Below are 22,273 nucleotides of genomic sequence, written 5' to 3' on the forward strand. Positions count from 1 at the left end.
TATGCGACATCGAAATATCTGTGAATTATGTTGCCAAGCTAATAAAAAACCTTGATTCCAGTAAAGCAATTGGCCCTGACGGCATTCCAATTATAGTGCTGAAAAAACTTCAACCAGAACTAGCTCCCATACTTACAAAGCTGTTTAAGCGTTGTCTTCAGGAGAGTTGCATCCCAACACCCTGGAAAACCTAATCAGTATGCCCTGTATTTAAGAATTCAGGTGATCATTCATCTTCCTCTCAGTACAGATCAATTAGTCTCCTGTGCATCATAAGTAAGTTGCTGGAATCTGTGTTGAATAGAGTAGTAGTTAACCACCTCAACAAAAATTACCTTCTTAGTGGAATGCAATATGGTTTCCATTCTGGTAGATCTACAGCAGATGTGCTAATGGTTATATCTCATAGGATTAGCGAATGAATTGAGCTCAAATCAAATTAAAACGTTTGACCCATGTCCAAGTAACCTACATCTAAAATTTCAAGTGTTTAGGCCCAAAATTGACAGAGAAGAGTTTGGTAGAGTTTTCAATGGTCAAATCGTTGAACTTTGACCCCTTGACAGCCCAATTTCTGGCTGAAAACTGATTACAAAGATTTCCCCAAATCTCATTACCCCTTATGTGAAATCTTGAGTCTGTAGACTGAAAATTGACAGAATAGTTTGGTAGGGAAATGTACACAGACAGACAATTCCCCCCCCCCATAGACAGAGAGAGAGAGAGAGAGAGAGAGAGAGAGAGAACTTATTCCCTAGCTTTACTCATGTATGAAGTAAATACTGAAAATAGGTACCTAAAATATTATATTCTCTTTGTTTTAACAAGGGTGTCATCACTAAACAAGGCCCAAAGGCCATGCGAGGATAAGGGTTAATGAGTGCAAAATGGTCACCGAGATAGTAGTGTAGTAATCGTTATTAGTGGAAATTAGGCAGAATTAAATTATTTAAAGGCTCAACAAGAACTTGTTTTCACTGAATTTGAAGATGATTATGTAGCTAGCTGGAAAGTATGCCAGTGAAACAGAGCTCAATAGGCAGGAATTTCTAGGAAAGAAGCTTTGTTCATGAAATTCGTGTTTAGATTTATGTACAGTGTGGGAAATTGTTGATAATGGTTGCAACAAGATGAATACATGTGAAAAATATGCAAGAGGGGACCACATATTGAATTTCATGAAAGTAAAGATAGAGCAACGCAGACTCACAATATCTCTTCTGTGAGAAAAAAGTTGTAAGAAGGAGAAAACGACGTTCCCTACTTGGTTTTGAACATGGTCAAGGCATGATAGAGTACTTCGAGCAGCACCACCCTAAATGTGGCAACTTCATTTTTGAACGTATTTGGTTCTTGTAAAGGTAGAGGATTGCATCTGGAGCAGCAGAATGATATAACAATTTTTCAGCAACCAGCGTTTTTTTTTAAATGAAAGCCATTCATATCAAGTGAGACCAAGTGTGGATCAGAGCATTGGTGGTGAAAAGATAGAAGCTTGGTTTTGGATGACTTAAAATTAACCAATCACCTATTGCTCCATTGAACCACTTGCTCAAGGTTGACAGAGAGAGACTCGGAGAGATCTTAGTCATTATTGGCCTTTGAAGTATTGCCATTGATGGTAGTGTCGTCTGTGTATATGTTGATAAATAAACTCAGCATGGGATTTGAGAAATCATTGATGAAGATAAGGAAGAGAGTTGAGCTTAGGATGAATCCTTGAGGCATGCCAGTATTGATATTTTCGGATTTCTGCCCATCAATGGCTACTTGTAAAAACGTACCTGAGAGAAAAGATTCAATGGTTGAGAAGACATTTCCAGATATTCCATAACTGGAAATCTTGTGAAATAGACCTTTATTCCAAAGCTTATCAAATGCTTTTGATATGTCAAGAGGAAATCGCTGTTGATAATTTCACTGATCCTATGTGAGATTACAGTCAGTACATCAGCTGTAGATATCACAGGATAGAAACCATATTGCTTGCCACTGAGTAGGTTGTTTTTGCTAAGGTGATTGACAATTTCTCTATTTAACATGGATTTAAACAACTTACTCATGCCACAATAAAACAATACATATGGGGGGGGGATGAAATTAAGCAAATTAACATCTGCAAAATTTATTGTTCAAAAACAAGGAACACAAAATAAAATGAATTGCTTCCTTATTTCAAAAATTTGGCTTTTTTTATTCGGAGGAAAATAATTTGCAAAAGATTTTTATATACTTGCTACATCATTGCTGATTAGTGCAAAAAAACAAAAAAAAAACAAAATGAAAACTAATGTCTGAAACCTAACCTTTCAAGGAATCTAGAACTACCTAATATGAATATTCTTACACCAAGTCTGCAGATGTACTCAGATCAGCTCTATGGATTTACGGATTTTACGGATTTTCAACCAACTTCATTTTTTGGATCTTGTTAAGATGTGATTTATTCATGGATATAACTTTAAATAAATTCATGGATATAACTTTAAATTTCCTTTTTTTGTACTTTTGATAATTATTACAACATTACTCTCTTTCAAACTTTACAGTTTTCAATTATTTTCGCTAACCAGCACCTCTATAAAAAATATTTTGCTAATTATTTTCTTCTGAAGAAAAAAAACAAATCTTTAAAATGCCATAGAATACAGGGTGGAGCGATAATACTCTCGCCCCAGAAAAGAGACATGATTCCATTTCCGTTTGATGAAAACCACTTTTCTTTTCTTTTTTTTTTTTTTTGTTGCAGACCCTCTACTAGTTTGCCAGTTGTGTACAAATCCAAAGAGCGATAGGAGCCTTCTATCATGTCTGAAAGTGACACAATCTTCAACGAACGAGATCAGAGATCTGTACAATATACTCTCTATCGATCCAAGTTATAACAACAGGACCATTGCCAGCACCCTTAAAATGAATTATTCACTTTTTATGGTTTCTCATTAGAGGATTTGTTTCATTTAACTATTATGCTTAATTCTTTTTTATGCATAGTTTCTACATCGTGCATAATTATGTAGAATTCACAATGAAAATATTCTAGGAGCTGAACATGGTCTTATATATCTATCTCTCTACATATAGAAAACTGAATTTGTTTATATGCGAAACGTGTCTACAAAACTTCTCTCTGAATATTTGGTCTACAAACTCCAAACTTGATATATAGGATACTTGGACCCCAAAAACATTTTCAATTTGATTTTTATCCTATAAAAGTAGCTGCTAAGAGGTCAAAATGATTTAACAAAAACAGTTGAGCTTGGCAGTAGTAAAATTGACTAACTTCTGAGCATGTGTACACATACATATTTAGCTTGAACTCACTTAATTTTGAGCCTTTTTTATCGATCTGGCAATACCTTAGATGGTAACAACAAAGGCTGAAGCACTAAATAACAACTACGGCTATAGCGCTGAATGTTTTTGTTTTGATTCTAGCTGATGGCACCAAAGTGATTTTTTTTAATTTTTGAAATCATTACTATATATATATTAGGTACGACGCAATAATCAATAAAGAATTTACTCTACCATAATACATACGAAATTTGGATGAATTAAAACATCATATTTGAAGGTATTTTACAACCGGGCAATATATATATATATATATATATATATATATATATATATATACACACATTTCAAAATTTAAATTACTCTCTCTCGGACATTACAGTTTTTGTAATTTTGTGCTAACCAGCGGTGTTATAGCAAGCCTATAAAAGTTTTGCGCATTATTTTCTTTTGAAGAAAAAACAAATTTGGAATTAGGAATAATGGAATATTCGAAAATTAATAAAAATGAAATTCTGTGAGATAAGTGTTCGTATCTTGTATTCGTTATTCTTGAACAATAAATTTTGTAAATGTTAATTTGCATAATAAAAGGGGAGTTCAAACTCCACTTTAACACATAATATATATATATATATATATATATATATATATATATATATATATATATATATGAGAAAGAGGAGAGAGAGAGAATGTTGTAGGATTTATTTTCTATATGAATAGATTACTTTCCTTACTAAGCTTCCGTACATATAAATTCATCAAATATTTTTTTATATTCTTTAACCTTTCACAAGATTCTTTGGTCTCATGACACATTTTTGCACCTACATCACCAATAATTCCAATTTTCACCATTAACATCCCTTTGTTTTGTCTGTCCTGATTCCCCCTCCCTCTTCTCTCACATTGCCATTTTACTCCTCTTCCACCATACATTTTTTGGAATTGCAACAATACCCAAGAGTAATCATATCTATGCACTCGCACATATTCTCTTGCAAATTATATCAGGGCCAGTAATCTACATTTTCTTCTCGTCCCCCTCCTCATATTGTTCTCTTCTCTCTCTCTCTCTTTTTTTCACTTTCTCTTTCAATTTGCACCCTCCCCTACTTACCAATCCACTTGTTCATTCATCTTTTGTTTCTTTTTTCTTTTTTTTATATCTTGTTTTTGTTGTTGTTATTTATTTTGCTAGGAAAGATTTTATTCACAAGCATTTTTAGATAACTGCATTTATTTCCCTCCTATTTGTTTGTAAGATTCATTCATATGTTCAATCCTTTCAGTTTTTTTTCTTTCAATCACGTAATGAAAACTGATTGTCTTCTGTCTGCAGGGAAATTATACGTTGCCTCTTCTTATATTTTTGTGAGAGTCCACCATATTGATGAGTGTCCAGATATCGTCTATTCACTCCTCTTTTTTGTTGAGGTTGTTTTGGTTGCAAGCATCGACCACTAAACAGAAGGGCCACTGCCTTTCAGTGCCACTGGTATGTTTTCTCTTCACCTAAAGACATGAAATAGAACGTAAAAAAAAGAATACCATTCCATTTTTAGCAAACTTGAGTGAGATACCCTGAAGGGATTTCAGCTTCTTTGTTATCGACCTGCCTCAGAATTTCTCTAATTCCATTTGTACCCCCCCTTTTTTTTAAATGGATCAGGGCACCTTGTGACTATTTTTCTTTTCTTCTATTTTCATTTATGATCCAGACCCCTTTTTTCCTATTTTTTACCCACCTTTTCTTTTACTTCCTTAAATTCAGACGCTTTTCTTTTTTTTTCTTACTTTTCAAAACGGATCAAAGTTTCCTGTGACCTTTTTTCTTTTTTGGATTCAGCTTCATTTTTCATACTCTTATTTTTAATATTTTCAATTGAAATCTTTCTCTCTTTTTTAATCGATCAGGGTTTTTTGTGACCCCATTTCTTCTTTATTCTTGAATCAGTCTCTTTTTCATCCCCTCTTTTTAATATCTTTCTTTTTTTCATTCTTGACCCAGGAAAAAAAATAGATGAAAAATTGGTCTATTTTTAATTTAAACCCTTTCTTCATTTTATAAATGGATCAGGGTTTACTGTGACCCATTTTAATTTTTAAATTCTTATTAATTTACCTTTATTCTTCAATTGAAACTTTTTCTCTCCTCTTTTTTCTTTGATATCTTTTGTTTTTTCACTCCTGCTTTAGACTTTTCTTTGCCATTTTCTATTTTACTACTTTCTAATTCAACATTTATCTCTTTTTTTTTTGTTTTCATTTTGTTTCTCTGACTTTTTTCTTTTCATCCTTGATTCAGACACTTATTACAGTCTTTCTTTCGTCATCTTTAATTAAAACGCAATTTCACATTTATCAAGTTTTTAAATGCACCAGACCTACTTATGATGCATTTTCCTTTTTCGTGATTAAGAATCTTTTATTCACTATTTCTTTTTCTATCTTCAATTCAAACTGTTTCTTTCTAAATAAATCGTTTTCTGTGACCATTTACTTTTTTGTCATTCTTGATCTCAGATATCTTTTCATGTTCTCTATTCACCATTGTCAATTAAAGACCTTTGTTAAGTAGATCACAGTTTCATGTGAAACTTTTTCTTTTCAATTCTTTATTCAGATCATTTGTTTTTGCATAATCTAGTTTTACTAACTTAAATTGAAACCATTTCTATTATTTTCATCGTATTATTAAACTAGCAGGGCTACCTAGCATTGTCTAGGGCTAAAGTGTAACATATTTCTATTAAAACTCTGAATCTGTCTATTTTTCCTCCTGTCCCAGTTTCTTCCTATTTCTCTCCACCCAACTCTTTTTCTCCACTAAGCCTATTCCTCTCTCTGGACATACACAATGACAGCTCATTTTTATAGATTCTTCAAAGAATAAGGGAATTAATTAATTCCTTGGTTTAAAAAATCAGTTACTTCCGTTTAGTTAGCACATAATCTGACTGGAAACCCCACTTCCCTTCTAACGAAATCTATGCTAGCTTAGGGTAAAAAAATGAATACTATTATATAAAGGACAGTTGTCTGCATGTTTGTATGTCCGGCTAAATGTCAACCACAATAATTATACAAGTCATAAATAAATTAGACACTAGGCCATTCAAAAGTTTAGGGAGGTGAATCTATGGTCATCCTTGTCAATTTATCTTTTAAAATTTCCAAACTATTCCTAACTAGAATCTTCAATCTCTATAATATTACATTTACTCCAGGGATCGCTCTACCTCAGATTCCTAAATCGATTTTTTATACTACACTTTGATCTTAATCAAAAGACCAAGGAACTTATCTGATACTGAATTGTTTACTCGTATTGCTACTGGAACACACCATGTAATTTGTCTGGTGTACAGCATATTAACAAAATATAAAGACATTATTTCTCCCAGGCAACACTGTGTTTAAATACACCTGTTCTGTTTAGGATATTGAGCATTTTTCTATTATTATATACAACTTAACTGATGATGCATTATTATTGTTATAATTATGACTCCTCAACATGCCGAGATTTAGTTATATAAAGTAGTATAATAAAATATGGTGATGCTGTTTTTCCCAGGCAATACAGACTTTAAATATACCTGTCCTATCCAGGATATTGAGCATTTTGTATTACATGACGTATACCACTTATCAGATATAATACTGTATTATTATTTTCATGAAATTCTGGCAGCACTAACTGCTTTGTCTAGTATGCAACATAACAACAACAGACAAAGAAGTTCTTTTTTCTAGAAAACAACATTTAAAATACACTTGCTCTATCTAGTATATTGAGCACTTTTATTACTTTATACCGTTTAGCAAATATGATGCTGTACTTTTTTTATATGCACCACAGACAACGCCAAATAGATTTTCTTGTTTAAAATAGAATAACAAAACATAGTAATCTCGTTTTTATTTTCCCTGGCAATGCAGACTTTAAACATATATACTGTATCCAGGATATTGAGCACTTTCGATTGATTAACGTATACCTGATATTATATTATTATTTTTATATGGCATCCATGCAACACCCTCTGCTTTGTCTAGTATACTACATATTAACAAAATACAAATAAGTACTTTCTCCCGGACAACATTGCATTTAAACTGCTCTATCTAGGATATTGAGAACTTTTTAGTAACTATTTACCACTTACCAGATATAATTCTGTAATTTTTTTCTTTGACTCGGTCCATTTTTTCGACCTCTCTTATTAATCTCTCAATTTAAACCATTTATTTCCTTTTTCCGACTTTGAAATGTGATCCTTTTAACTTTTTTCAACCTTGATTTAGTTCATTGTTTGCATGTTCTTTTTTTACTTTCTCCAATTTAAACCACTTCTTTTTTGCTCCTTTTTAAAATGGATCAGCGTTTCCTATGATCTTTTTGCACTTCTTCATTCTTAAATTTAGACCTTTTTGCACACTCTTTTTTCAATTTTCAGTTGAAATTTTTTCCATCGTCATCATATTTGGTTTAATGTACAAGTTACTTGCTAGCACGTTTAGAATGACTTTAAGAAATTTACTTCCAAAATGACTTATCTCTATTATTTATCTCTCTTTCCCTAAAGTCTATTTTTATCACTTCCTCTTGTGTTTTCCTTCCTCTCTGAACTGAACCAGACACCTCAACTGTTCGACATCTACTAACCCAAAAATTCTCATTCATTCTTTAATGTGGCCATACCATCAAAGTCTTCTGTAGACATCTTCCTCTACTGTCTAAATGTCATCTTCCACTGAGGTTATTAGAACTTTTCCTTATAAAAAAAATGCAACCCGAGACATTTTGCCTTTTATCACTTAAAGTTTTTATTTTCTTTTTCCCGGTTTCACCCCACTTTTTCTCTTTGTATCCTTCTTTCAAGAATAAATTGGTTAATAATATTGGTCATCTTTTAACTAGTTTTTATAAACTCTTGCTATGAATATGAATGTATATGATGCTTTATCTATCATTCTTTCGTTCTTCTCAAAGCCCCTAAAGTAATTTCAGTTCTTCCCCCCTTTTTTAAAATAATTTTTATCTCCTTTTCTTTGAAGTAACAACAATTTATCTTACGTTTTTATCTCTCTCCACCCATTCCTTGAGTGCTTTCACCATTTTTCTATCATCCCACCATACTACCACTATCGTCTTTTCTTCTCTTGTCCTATCCTCCTTCTCATCTTTTCTCGTTACTTCTTCTCCTTATTTATCATACACATCTTCCTCCTCCTCTTTTCTAATTCTATTGTTCTCCTCCTATCTATTTTCTTTCTTTCTCACGCTTCTATTTCCTCTTCCTATTTGCCTCCTCTTATCAACTCTTTTCTCAGCTTGTTCGCATCTTTTTCATCCAGAAATACCTCTGTGATTTTTCTTATCCTTTCTGATCCCAAAATATCTATCATTGTGTTCTCTCAATATATTTTTTCTGCTGTCAACACCATAATGCTCGGCACACAGACACACACACATGTGCCCACTACCCTCAAGCACTTTCTTTTTGAGGACATGTATCTGAACATTTCTACTGATTTGCACATTTTATTTTTTGCCTGTAAAGTCTTAAACCGATTTCTGTTCTCAATGGACCTCCACTAAACTGTCAAGAGCCTTTGACAATTTTACATTTATTCACCTTCTCAAAAAAAGGGTGGAAAAAAACAAAACCTGAAAATTCCCCAAAACACACATTTCATTCCTGTCACCTTCCTTTTTCATCAGTTCAGAATAAGATCAGTTTAACGCCGTCATTCTAAATCTTAACCGTGTGACATGAAGTGAAGCAAATATTAAAGTAAAAGCCGGACCAGGAACCATTACACGAATGCTTTTGTAATAAAACCAATTTACAGCTTCATATCAATTTAGTGCAAGAGAATGGCTACCGAGAAAAATCAATCTGCTGGTGATCTTTCAGATTAAAGTTCAACTTCTATGGAAAAGAGTAGATCTAAATGCGTTTTGAACCAAGAAATAAAGATAACATTATCTGAAATTCATACAAACTTTCAATAGTCATAACTGCTAAAAAATTATATGAGTTGCCAAAAAAGAAACATTTTGTTCTAAATTTATAAATAAAAATGAACTTTCCAGCTTCATCTGAGACTATGTAAACATGGACTAACAATACATGTACAAGACAATGCAAATTCCATCTTCATACTATGTGAATATGAACTCATTAGTTCAGTATGAAACATTGATTATAGCCTCTCCAGTTGTATATGAGGCTATCTTTATATGGATATTATTGCTCCATATGAAACTATGTGAACATGGACTCTCCTGCCCTGCATGATATGTGAATATGAACACACCAGTTCTGTACAAGAATATGTGAATATGGAGTTGCTAACTTTCTATAAAACGATAATGACTCACCAGAATTGGACAAAATAACATCAACATTAGTTCCCCATCTCTGTATAAGAAAATGTATGCTACATTAATAATCACTGTAGGTGCCAGCTAGCAGAGTGTTCTTTTAGCCATTACAGCACTGTAGCAGACTGTGACTTTCCAACTCTAGAGTTAATTATGGACTTGCTAGATCTATATTAGACTATGTTGTCTTCACTAGCTGTATAAGAATATACATCTCTATGGATTTGCTAGTAATATAATAGTACTAGCAGGTCGCCCGGCATTGCCTGGTCGTAAAATACATTTAGATATGATATATTAATTCTTGCAACTTACAGATTTATTATTATAGAGACAATTCTCTATCGATTATTATATCGAACCTAATATATAGTAGTGAGATCGAAATTAAAAATATAGATATGACTTGGGTGCCATCAGCTAGAATCGAAACCAAAACATACAACTCTGCACCCTCATTTCTTAACCTCTAAGCCACGAATATATATATATATATATATATATATATATATATATATATATATATATATATATATATCACACCCGAGTATATTTTATTATTTTATAAAAAAAATCCTGACTCTCAATTTCAATATCGCACCATTTTTGGTCTGATGAAGTTGTCTCTTTGAATTGGGATTCCACTGAAACATGTATACATATATGTAACCAATAATGTTTGTATAATAAACAGACTATATATATATATATATATATATATATATATATATATATATATATATATATATATAAAGCTGAACGTCTGTGTGTATGTATGGTCACGAGTAGGCTCCTATAGGGTTGACTATTATAGAAAACTGATCACATATAATGATAGATGTATCGAGACACAGGAATGGGTATGTTTGATCTGGCATAATGATGATTCATTAAAATTGTGGGGTCTGCATACGCGCCTTAGCCACAAAGTATGGAAATAAAAAATTTAAAAATTAAAAAAAACGTTTACAAGTGTTTTTGATATAGATGTACATAAGAATACTTTGATAAGTATGTTTTAACTTAAATAAGGATGGTATCATAAAATTGTGTTGTCTGCGTTCGCGCCTGGCCTCCATAGAATGGAAATAGGCACAAACTTTAATAAAGACTTTTCATATCTATCTGCATAAGTATACTTTGATAATTATGTTTCAGTTTGAAGAAATATGGTATAATAAAATTATGGGGTGTTCGTTCGCGCCTGATCTCCATAGAATGGAAATATGTCACAAAGTTTAACAAGGTTTCCTAATATAGATCCACAGAATATTGTGATAAATGTTTCAGTGTGAACAGGTATGGTATAATAAATTATGGAGTTTATCTATTTTATTTTTACTTTCCTCATATTTTGCTTTGGATTTGATACTCCCAAATTTGAAGCTATCTCTTTACAACCCTACAACCCTTCCTTTTCATAACCTATCATACTTTTATAAATCAGAGTCCATTTTCTGTAGGCTGTTTTTGAACCCAGTCAATGACGGGTACTTTTGCTAGTATATATATATATATATATATATATATATATATATATATATATATATATATATATATATATAGAGAGAGAGAGAGAGAGAGAGAGAGAGAGAGAGAGAAAAGGAAAAAACAAATTGTGTTCACCAACGTTTCGTCTTTATTGTAAAACTTCTTTTGGATGAATGAACAATAAAGACGAAAGGTTAATGAACACATCCATTGTTTTTTTTGTTTTTTTTAAATCTCTCTAACTTGTCAGAATACCATTTCCATTATTCTCATCATATATATATATATATATATATATATATATATATATATATATATATATATATATATTTCACCTGTTACCCCTTTTTTAAAATATGAAATCGCCTGATAGTCAAAGACAAGATTTTAGCAAGCATAATTGGACGGTCCACAGAGTATATATATATATATATATATATATATATATATATATATATATATATATTCACCTATATTCCTTTTTTTTTTAAGATGGAATCACCTGATCATCAAAGATAAGATTCAAGCAAAGGCACAATGTCCACAGAGTTTTACAATTATATAAATACTAGCCAGTTCTATAAGAATATTCTTAACTGCATATTGATCATCTAATAGGAGTGTTGTGGGTCATGGATTTGCCAGTTCCAGTATAGAAAAAAGTTTTGGACAATTCCATCAATGCTGGGTTGTGCTTTTTTACGACAACTATTTTCTAAATATGTTAATTATCTGATAAAAATAAAACAGAAAATAAAAAAAAAACTCGACAGAAATAAGTAACAATCGATAAATACAAAAACAAAATTCTAAAATCTCTCCTCCTCAAACCACCACCATCACCTGAGGTGATTTCTGTTTGATAAATTGTCCTAAGTGGGGTATTCTTTATTTGTTTTGCAATGAGTTTAATGCTGTGGAAAATTACAGAAAAAAATAAATCATGCCAACAATGAAACTGGAATGATTTTGTCGGAAGTTTCTGATGTGCTGATCTGGTTAAAGAATACAAAGTTCAAAAGAGAAACTGGGAAAGAAAAGTGAGGGAAACAAAAATAGAAGTTTGGCGATTTTTCCTGCTCAATTGGTGTTTTGTGTGTTGTTTGTTGTAGATTGATTCTTCATTCCAGCAAATAGACTATTATCAGTGCTTTTTTGTTGGAATGGTTATTTTGAGTGAAGAGAGATTTGTGAAAATGGAAGCAGGATGGAGGAAAAAATATCTTAAAGAAGAATAAAGAGAACTGAAAGAAAAAAAAAAGAGAAAAAAATTATGGAAGGAATAATTGGATTAGATTTGAAAAAGAAAGCCAAGAATAAAAAAAATCTGAAAAATAAAATGGATGAAAGTAAGAAATAATAATAAAAGACACTACTGAAGATTTAAAAAAATCCAAGTAAATAAAAATAGAAAGAGAATGAGAAGTATTTTCAAAAGATTTCATTTGTGAAAAAAAAAAAAAAGAATAAAAAAAGGAATATAGAATGATTTTTTTAAGTTTAAAAAGAAAACAAATAGAAAAAAAATGAATAATTTTTAAAGGAATTATCAACAAAGAAAATTTTTTGAGAGGTGATCAGATAAGAAAAGATTTAATAATTTTATATGATCCATGCTGAAAAGGAAGCAGTCGGACATGAATTAATTTTTAAGAAGAATAATGAGAAAATAAAAATGAGAAACTGAATTAATTTATTGAGTGAATAAAGATAAAACGTAAGAAAATGTTGAATATCTATGAAAAAAGAAAAAGATTAAAAGAGAAAGAAACAAAAGAGAAAGGAAATCAGAAGGAGAAAAATCTTAAGCTAATAATCTTAAAAAGCAGAGAGAGAGAGAGAGAGAGAGAGAGAGAGAGAGAGAGAGAGAGAGAGATACATGGTGAATGGTTTGGTTGTTTTGTTTTACAGCATATCAAGTTTTTCAGGTCACTGAATGCCGAATCCAGTCATTTTGTAAAAAAAAAAATTTCTTTTAAATGCTACAACTTCTTTATATATTTAAATATTTGTTCATATTGTTATTTTTTTTAAAAGAAAAATAGTTTTGCTTTAGACTTTGCAGAACATGATTGAGTTTTGCAAAGAGAAAAAAGCAATAATTCAATGTTTGGTGCATTTAAGTTAGGAAGTTAGTATCTTCAGCCACCCTGATCTAGTAGTACCAGCAAAATTATGAATGAATAAGAGAGAAAGAAAGAGGAAGGAGATGCATATAATATATATATGGAGGAGAGAGGTATGCATATAATAAAGTACAGCAAGTTATAAAGATATAATGGAGAAAGAAAAAAAAGAAAACAAATGAAAGATTATCTATAAAAGAAAAGGTGGAGAAAAAGAAACAAAAGTGAAAGGAAACAAGTACAATAGAAAAAAATTCCGAGCACTGAAATTGAAAGAGAGAGATTGAGAGAAGAAAGGCGGGAAAGAAAATGATGAGAGAGGGGGGAGAAGAGAGAATGAAGCATTATAATGAAACATATTGTTTCCAAACAGTTTCTCCTCATCAAGCAATTTCATGATTATCAGCCTGCATAGAATATGAGATGGTCAAGTGCGATAAGGAACCCCTAATTGGAAAACGGGAAAGGCTTACAAAACATGGAGGATCCAAAAATATTTCCTAAGAATACAACGAATAAATAAAGGAAAACGTAATAAAATTCTTTATTTTCTAAAAGAAAAACCAGAAAGAATAGCTCGTTGGTATGTTCATTGGATTGGGGGAAGCCACAAGGTTAACAATAAGCAGAAATGGCAATGAGAGAGAGAGAGGGAGAGAGAGAGAGAGAGAGAGAGAGAGAGAGAGAGACTTCTGGCAATTCCAGAGGATCTCTCTTGCCAATCCACAGGGAAACCATTCCATCAATTTTGCCAGCTTTTTTTTTTTTTTTAGAAAACATGAGCTAATATTTTGTTATATTGGTTTCTTATGCCATTACTACCAGCCGAATTTTACCACTGTTGACCAAAAGAATTGTGTATTGAGCATGTGCATGCAGTGTGATGATGTACAGAAGTGAAACCTAGTTAATGAGGGTTAAGGACATGTCTTGCATGGAGAGAAATGATATAAGAATAATATAATGTATGTGCAATTTAAGTTTAAAAGACTAGCTTAGTTTTGAAAACATCAGAAGAAGACAGTATAGGGAGATGTGTGCAAAACGGGAAATTTCGATGGTATGGTCATGTTGAAAGAACAGTTAAGAGTTCTTGAGTTAGTAGGTGTAGAACAGTTAAGGTAGCAGAGTTCGTTTACAGGGTAAGGCAAAAAAAAAAAAACATGAGAGGAAGTGATAAGGCTGGACTTAAAGAGAAAGAAGGATAAATAAAGACCTGGCCAGAAATAGGTTCATTTGGAAATCAATTTCAGAAATTTGTCCAATTTGTTCTTTTAGAGGAGAATTAACAAGTAAATGTAAGGAAAAAAATAAAATTACACAAAGTAAATAATTAAAATGGCTGACTTGTTTTGTAAGAAACCAAAATGAGTCCAATTGGACTAAATTTAATAAGTAAATTATTTTGACTAAAATACATTATAGTAGATATTATTTCTTTATGAAACATGTATTTGTAAATAAATTATTATTTCGAAATGAAATGTTTAAAAAGTTGTTTTTATTTCAATAAATAATGTGCACTTTATGTTATTGTTCAATTTGACTCGAAAACATGAAAATTATCTTGGTTGGATTCGAACAAGCAACCTGCTGATTAACAACTAAATGTGTTACCACTGCACTCAGCAAAGCAAAGATTAGAACAGTTCAAACTTAGGTTTCATCGATATTGAGTCACAACTTGCCAAGCCATTCAAGGATAAAGGTTAAAGAAACTGTAATGATTGTCAGCTGAAAGATGAGAAACACTATGGGAGTACTAACATCGATCAAAGTATGAATTAAGTTTTTATACTTATAGAATGGTTTCTGACAAGAATTTGTTAATATTGGATGTGAAGACAATTAAGTTGTAATCAGCAAGACAGTAGCCTTGCAGTAATGTGTTCCAGAAACAAGAAATCCTTAGAATATCTCACTTTTGACGCAATCCTTTGCCTGTATAAAGGCCAAATGTGTCATAAAATGGAATACTGTTGCCACATCTGAGAAGGAGCTGCTCAGAGCACCTTTTCCTGCTTTGACAGACTTCAAGATCGTTTTCAAAATCTAGTATCTTATGTTCTTTTCTCCTCCTTGCAACCTCTTTTTCACAGGAGACGCTGTGTTCTGTCATTATTTTCTATCATTATTTTCATGTCAAGTGCTCAACTGAGCTTCAATCTATGGCCCACCCTGCAAAACATTCACAACACTTGTCTAGCTATAACCAGTGTCAGCAATTTTCTCCACTCCCTATCTGTCTAAATCTAAACACGAATTCCATGAACAAAGTTTCCTTCCTAGAACTGCCTACCTGTGGAACTCTATACCGTGGATCTACTTTCCATGGTCATTCTCAAGTTCAATGTAAACAAGTTCTTGTTGAGCAGTCTCCTTAAATAATCAAATTCTACCCAATTTCCACCATTACTGATTATCATGCTATTGTTTCACTGACCACCTAAAACTCATTAACTCTTATCCTTGAATAGCCTTCACACCTTGATAAATGATGACTCCATTCTAAAACAAAATAAAATAAAAAATAAATATAAATGATCAACGGAACATACAGGGTGACCCCCCAAAAAACAAAAAACGTAGAAAGTATATCTAGAACATATGCTGTAGAACGGAAAAAAAGGCCAAAGACCCTAGTGTTTTGATGTGATGTTTTGAATATAATAAACTAGTTATGACTGAAGTTTCATTTCAGTCGGATAAAACACTAAGAGATGGGGCCTAATTAGAGTTGGGGCCCGTTTTTTTGGGTCACCCTGTATAAAATTTTATTGAAACATGTATGAATGAACAAATATTGCCTAACGACACAATCGACACGTATGTATCATAATCCATATAAATAACATATTGTATATTATTATTAAGAAATCTTTTTGGCAGCAAAAAAACAGATTTATGATGATATTTCAATTCACAGTGAATAACACTAAATAATCCTTTTGCACAAATCGAGCTGCCGAATCTATGTCTACATAAACATGCTAAAATGATCATTAAGACAATGAGGACGATGGGGAATGCGACCGAAATAGGAGAAGGAATTGATATTCATTTGCATCGAATTATGCACAAATCGGGCACCCATCATATTCTCTATGGAGGCTGTTACTGGTTTCCTGAAATATTGATGGATAACAGATTCTGCTTTCGGACACCCGTTGAGATTGCAAACCACACTTGATACGTGCAATTTATTATTTATATTAATTCCAAGCACATTTACAAACATATATTTGGCAAGCTCGGTAATTCCGTCAATATTTTTGGTTCCACAAATTTGTCAATTTGTCCTTTTAATAGCTGTTATTTAGAACCATTGAGTGTCACTTGCAAAGAGCCATTCATATTTCTTAACCTTCCCCGAGTTGTGAAAGAGGGGTTTGTCTGCAGACACACACACACACAGATATATACATCTATAAAAATGAAAATGTCTGTGTGTGTGTGTGTGTGTGTGTGTGTGTGTGTGTGTCTGTCTGTCTGTCTGTGTACACTTCCCTACCAAATAACTCTGTTAATTTTCGGTCTACAGACTCGAGATTTGACATAAGGAGTAGTGAGATTTGGGAAAATCGTTTTAATCAGTTTTCGGCCAGAAAGTTGGCTGTTAAGATGTCAAAGTTCAACGATTTGACTTTTGAAAACTCGACCATATTTCTCCGCCAATTTTGGGTCTAAGAACTTCAAATTTTAGATATAGGTTACTTGAATATGGATCTAACTTTTTAATTTGATTTAAGCCAAAAACAATAAATGTTAAGGGATCATAATTGGGGTCAAAGTTTTTTAAAAATTGACCTCTTCGGTCTATACCAAATTACTCAACCAATTTCTGGTTTTAACATTTGGAATTTTACATAAAGGGTATTCAGACATAAGGAAAGCTTTTAATCATTTTTTTTTTTTCTTGCTGAAAATTTGGATTCCAAGGGGTCAAAGTTCAAAAGATTTTACCTTTATGGTTTCTAGCAAACTATTAACCCAATTTTGGATCTAAACATTTGAAATTTTAAATAAAGAGTATACAGACATGCAGCAAACTTTTTAATCAGTTTTTCAGCGCAAATTTGGCTGGCAAGAGGTCAAAGTTTACAAAGTTGACCTTTGCAGACTCAACCAAACTCCTCTGCCAATTTTGGATCTAAACACTTGAAATTTTAGATGAAGTTTACTTGGACATGGGTCATACATTTTAATTTGAGCCCAAAACGATAAATGTTAAGGGGTCAAAATTGGGGTCAAAGTTTAAAAAAATTTGACGTCTGCGGTCTTTACCAACTTTTCTCTATGGTAGTTAAGAAAGCCGATTATATAGAAAGGCATTACCGTATATATGCACACTTTTTAATATATACATATGCACATAAAGTTATGAACAGTTCATAGGGCCCGAGCAAAGCCGGGCGAAACTGCTAGTATAAAAATGAAATTGTCTGTGTGTGTTTATATTTCTTGACCAAACTACTCTGTCACTACTCTGTCTACAGATTTGACATAAGGAGTATAGAGATTTGGGAAAATCTCTTTAATCAGTTGTCGGCCAGAAATTTGTTTGTCAAGAGGTCAAGTTTCAACGATACTCCGCAAATTTTAGGTCTAAACACTTGAAATTTTAGATGTAGTTTGCTTGGACATGGATCAAACTTTTTAATTTGATTTAAGCCCAAAGCAATAAAAGTTAAGGGATCAAAATTGGGGTCAAATTTTTAAAAAAATTTTACCTCTCAGCCAATTTTTGGTCTAAACATTTGAAATTTTACATAAAATGTATTCAAACAGAGGGCAAACTTTTTAATCAGTTTTTGGCCGAAAATTTGGCTACCAAGGGGTCAAAGTTAAAACGATTTGACCTTTGCGGTCTCTAGCAAACTCTTCAGCAAATTTTGGGTCTAAACATTTAAATTTTTACATAAAGGGTATTCAGACATGCAGCAAGCTTTTTAACCAGTTTTTGGGCGGAAATGTTGCTGCGAAGAGATCAAAGTTGAAAGAGTTGACCTTTTCAGACTCTACAAACTCCTATACCAATTTTGGATGTAAACACTTCGAATTATAGATGTAGGTAACCTGAACATGAGTCAAACATTTGAATATCTATAGTATAAAGCTGAACGTCTCTGTGTGTGTCTGGTCACGAGTAGGTTCCTATATGGTTGACTATTATAGAAAACTGATCACATATAATGATAGGAGATGTATCGAGACACAGGAATGGGTAGGTTGGATCTGGCATAATGATGATCCATTAAAATTGTGGGGTCTGAGTACGCGCCTGGTCCATAAAGTATGGAAATAAAAAATTAAAAAAAACGTTTACAAGTGTTTTTGATATAGATGTACATAAGAATACTTTGATAAGTATGTTTTAACTTAAATAGGGATAGTATAATAAAATTGTGGGGTCTGCGTTCGTGCCTGGCCGCCATAGAATGGAAATAGGCACAAACTTTAATAAAGACTTTTCATATTTATCTGCATAAGTATACTTTGATAATTATGTTTCAGTTTGAAGAAATATGGTATAATAAAATTATGGGGTGTTCGTTCGCGCCTGATCTCCATAGAATGGAAATATGTCACAAAGTTTAACAAGGTGTTTGAATATAGATCCACAGAATATTGTGATAATTGTTTCAGTGTGAACAGGTATGGTATAATAAATTATGGGGTTTATCTATTTTATTTTTACTTTCATCATATTTTGCTTTGGTTTTGATACCCCCAAATTCGAAGCTATCTCTTTACAACCCTTCCTTTTCATAACCTATCATACTTTCATAAATCAGAGTCCATTTTCTGTAGGCTGTTTTTGAACCCAGTCAACGACGGATACTTTAGCTAGTATATATATATATATATATATAATTCTTGATTCGTTAATTATCAATAAAACGATATTTCTACATTACCAATTTAATTTAAATTTTCAGACAGTCTATCCTTAGAGTCGAGGAATGTTTTTATGTTATTAAAATAAATTAAAATTGCAAATTATAAAAATATTAAATAAAATAAAAATATTTATCATAAGTCTATTCTGTGAGACTGTTCTCAATTTTATTTCCGGTAGAACTGAAATTCGTTTCCATTCATGCACCTTGATTTGACGACTTTTGAACTACAATATTTCATTTTCTGTTTAATCGATAAGTAAAAAAAAAAAAATATCCCCTATTTTTTAAATTTAAATTCATTTGTTTATCTTCCCAATTTTTTAATTTAAAAAAAATTACTCGCCACAAGGTGCGTTTTGAGTTGAAACATAAAAGTCGAAGAACCTTAACAAAACTATCTTCATTGTAAAAATCATTTTTAACAAAATTGGCGGTTTTTTGGGTTTTTTTTTTTTTAACAGCTGTTTCTATATAAGAAAATACGAACTTTTTTATTATTAAAACTATAAATTGTTTGGTGAAAGTACCGTTTTTTTTTTTCGAAGAAAATTAATGTTACATATGTATTTTGGTAACGTGCTGAAATAATACCTTTTTTATCTTTTTTTCAACCATTCTTATCATGGAGAGGGGAGGGTGTTTTGTAACGATATTGTGCTTTCAACTAACAATTTATTATTAAAACAAAAGATATCGTGAAATTATAAAAAAAAAGATATCGTGAAAGTTGAACTTGAAAAAAAAGACAATGTGGAGGCGGCGCCTATTTGGCAATAAGGTCCGATTAAGATTTGATTGCTGTTTTTTTGCTTTTTTTTACCGTAAATTATTAGGTTAAAGTTTTTTGTGTTTTTTTCTTTTTTTCAAGAAAACTTTTTTAACAAAATTGAAAGTGCACATTTTTTTTACAGAAGTTGTTTTTATATAAGAAAATATGGATGCTTTTTCTTTATTCAAGAAATTGTTAGGTGAAATACGGAAAACATTTCTACCAAGAAAACCGTTATTTTTTCAGCCATTTTTACCATGGGGAGGAGATGGTGTTTTGTAACTATTCTGCACTTTCAGCTAACAATTTATTAAAAAGAAAAGGTAAATTTTCACATTAGGTTTACCTCCACAATTTTTAACATGGGAGGGTTGGGGGTGTTCATTCCGAAAGCTGTTCTTAATATGCGGAAGTTGTGGGTGTTTATTCATGGCCACCAGTGAATATTACAAGTCTTTTTGCCTCTGCAAATTTTAAATGAGATTTTCTTATTCAGCATAGTCGAAAACCTTTAAAAGTAGTCATTTTAAAGAAAATTGTTGAGGTGGACTTAATGAAAAAAATATTAAAAAAAAAAAAGATATTGTGAAATTTAAATTTTACTTAGAAAAACTATTTTAAAATAGTACGGTACCAAAAATAAAAACAGGCAGAAAAATACCCCCTTCGGGTTTGTACTTGCAAAAAATTTGCTTCCTCCTCATATGCACACACATTTCCTTTTTTCTTTTTATTATTATTTTATCTCTCTTCTCCAGTCAAAAACGGAAATAAATTTTTTTTTCATGCGTTTGGAAAAGCCATTACAAGATGAATGAGGTTAAAACAGTATTAATACAGCTAATCAAGGCCCAGATGGACCAGCAGCAGAAGGCGGAAGAAAATTTAAAAGAATGTGATAAACAGCTCCAATTACAATTTCAAGAGAGGCAAAAAGCGTTGGAGGAGAGAATACTACTTCAACAACATAGACAAGAAAAGCTATTGTAAAAAATATTTGATAGAACGGAACACAGGGACGACAGTTTTGTTTTTTCCCAAAGTACAATATGGAATGCTATAGAAACGTTCAACTACCAACTGGAGTTAGATGGCACATTTGACGCTTTCTATCGGAGATATGAGGACCTATTCACTGTAGATTGTCAAGAGTGGAGCAATGCTAAAAAAGTTTGCCTACTTTTGAGGAAATTAGGGACCACAGAACACAGCAAGTTTGTGGATTATATTCTCTCCAGGAACACGAGTGAATTAGAATTTTCTGAAGCGGTCAAACTTTTATCCGAACTGTTCAGCCGGAATTCTATGCCCTTTCATAGAAGATGGAAGTGTTTGAACCTGCAATAAAGCAACGACGATGATTGCCTGATCTTTGTGTCTGTGGTAAATAAATACTGCGATGATTTCCATCTATCTGACTTATCGGCAGATGACTTCAAGTGTTTAATTTTTGTGCAGTGTCTAGTCTCATTCAAAAACGCTGAGATTAGACAACGTGTTCTCTCTAGACTTGAGAGTGAACAGGGCCTCACCCTCCAGAAGTTGGCTGAGGATTGTCAACAGGTAGTCTGCGTAAGGAACAACTCGAGATACGTCGAGGAGTCAGACACAACAGTCATTAGAAGGACAAACTACTCACCACTAAAAAAGCAAAGCTGGAAGTAAGAAAACTCAGGCTACACCTAATAAGTACTACCCAGTCACAAGACCCGAACCCTCTACAAGCCCATGCTATTGCTACGGCAGGAAACATTGGTAGAGTCAATGTTTTTACAAAGATAAGTACTGCAATGAATTAGGCAGGAAGGGCCACAAAGCAACCCAGCGCAGGAAGAACAAGGTTAAGAACAGCGTCCGACAGATTAGATCCGACTTGGATTCAGATAACAACCGGCGCAAATATGTCACAGTTTACATTGCAAATAAAACTGTGCATCTACAATTGGATTTCAGATCAGACCTGTCCATATTAATCTTAAGACATGGAAAAGGCTAAGGAAACCAGCCATGCAGAAGACAAACAAATCAGCTTGAGCTGTAACAGGCGATAAAGTGGAATTTTAGGGAGAGCTCACACTCCCGGTGACCTTAAATGGTGTTACTAAAAAAGTGAAAGTGTATGTACATAGGACATCCAAAAACCTGTTCGGTACTGATTGGATGGAGCCATTCGAATAATGGGACCAATCTATGAATAAATTCTGTCATAGTATAGAAGACTCATCTACGGGAGCGCATTTGATAAGGTATGGCATAAGGGCCTACTTCACAAGATTTCCATCTA

The 22,273-nt window shown here is 32.4% G+C and overlaps 1 protein-coding gene across 6 annotated transcripts in view; it reads right to left on the reverse strand.

Annotated features, from left to right (window-relative positions):
* The window catches only part of LOC145296850 (mutS protein homolog 5-like), a 1,881,756-nt gene that overhangs the window by 273,296 nt on the left and 1,586,187 nt on the right, over positions 1 to 22,273 (reverse strand). The gene's annotated exons all lie outside the window — the stretch shown is intronic.

This window comes from Euprymna scolopes, chromosome 17, assembly GCF_053919585.1.
Source record: "Euprymna scolopes isolate OS-2025 chromosome 17, ASM5391958v1, whole genome shotgun sequence".
NCBI lineage: Eukaryota > Metazoa > Mollusca > Cephalopoda > Sepiida > Sepiolidae > Euprymna > Euprymna scolopes.